Source organism: Dendroctonus ponderosae, unplaced genomic scaffold, assembly GCF_020466585.1.
Source record: "Dendroctonus ponderosae isolate FM_Combo_2020 unplaced genomic scaffold, Dpon_F_20191213v2 Dpon_F_20191213_1, whole genome shotgun sequence".
NCBI lineage: Eukaryota > Metazoa > Arthropoda > Insecta > Coleoptera > Curculionidae > Dendroctonus > Dendroctonus ponderosae.
Genome location: NW_026017110.1, coordinates 37289160 through 37290572, shown reverse-complemented (window position 1 = coordinate 37290572; position 1413 = coordinate 37289160).

Below are 1413 nucleotides of genomic sequence, written 5' to 3'. Positions count from 1 at the left end.
GTCGCGCAACATATAGAAAATCATGTTTCAAAACCACCATGCTCACCTGGAATTCCTTTGACTGTACAAGCTTTGCTTAGTCTTTATGATGATTTTAAATTAGATTTTTCAAATTTTGAGTTAGCAACAGACCTTTGCAATAACGATTCGGTCGAACATATCAATGCAAAAGTACGTGGAAGAGGTGGATTTAATGCACCTGTAAAATGCATCGATTGCTAATCGATTTACATTCGAAAGAAAGGAAACGTTTTGACAGGATTCGCGTCCTTTAGTAAAACAAGTAGTGAAGATATTTGTTACTTGGAAAATCCAGCAAAAAATAGCCCACGACTTAGATTTACTTGAGGACGGATCAAAGGAATTGATGGGCATTCAGGAAATCATTCAAGCTGCTGATTCAAAGAATTTGTATATTAACGTAGATTCCAGTGGGAAGCCTGCAATGGCGCTATGTTTGAATCAAATGCGATAACTTTCTTTGCTGGTTATATAGCTAAAAAATGTTTAAGTAAATGTTCCTGTCTCCAATGTAAAAAGGTTTTGATAAAAGATATCAACTCGGCTTTTGAATCTCAATCCATTGATTTTTTAAGTTGATGCACTAATTCGTTTGAAACATTTTTGGGCTCTATAAAATCTTGTAGCATTCATAGTTTTTGGGCCAAAAAATGATTTTTGTTTTCTTGCTATTTATCAATTTCAGACATTAACTGCAACAGTCGTAGTGATAATGGGTTTTTATAATAAATTAACTGTCAAGCGTTTTATATTTTTTAACTGACCGAAATGGTCAGAGTTTTAGGCCCGGTCGTCTTTTGGAAGTGGGTTCGTCCAAATTGCGATCATAAAAAATCTCACGAAAAGAAAAAGCGAGTTTTTAACAAAATTTGGCCCTGACGAATGTTTTGTTAATGAAAAACTTGAAAAAATGAATGTCTAAAATTTTCAGTTGCCAAGAGAACAGAAATCACTTTTTTGCGCAAAAACTATAACTGGTTCAAAATGTTATAAAGAGGACAAAAATATTAAAAGAGTATTTGAACTATAAAATGTAAATGGTATTTGTTCGCAGGTTCGCAGTGTTTCTGACTGAATAACGAAAATTTTTGTGACACACCAAATTGATATAGATGTTGAAAAACTAATAAGTCTTATATATGAAAGAAAGTCGTTGTGGGATATCAGCGAAAAATGATGGAATTTTCCAAATTATTTTCGTTCATAGCAACGTTATCATCAATCCTTATCAGCAAGCCAATAGTTTTTTTTCTTTTTAGCTTTAATTGAATTCTGGCGAGATAACTATTTTCCAAAAGAAAATCATCCATTATTATTAACAGTTGTATAGTTACGATGAATAAATTACCGCGAATAAATGTGCTTATTTGACACAACATTCACAATTTGTGC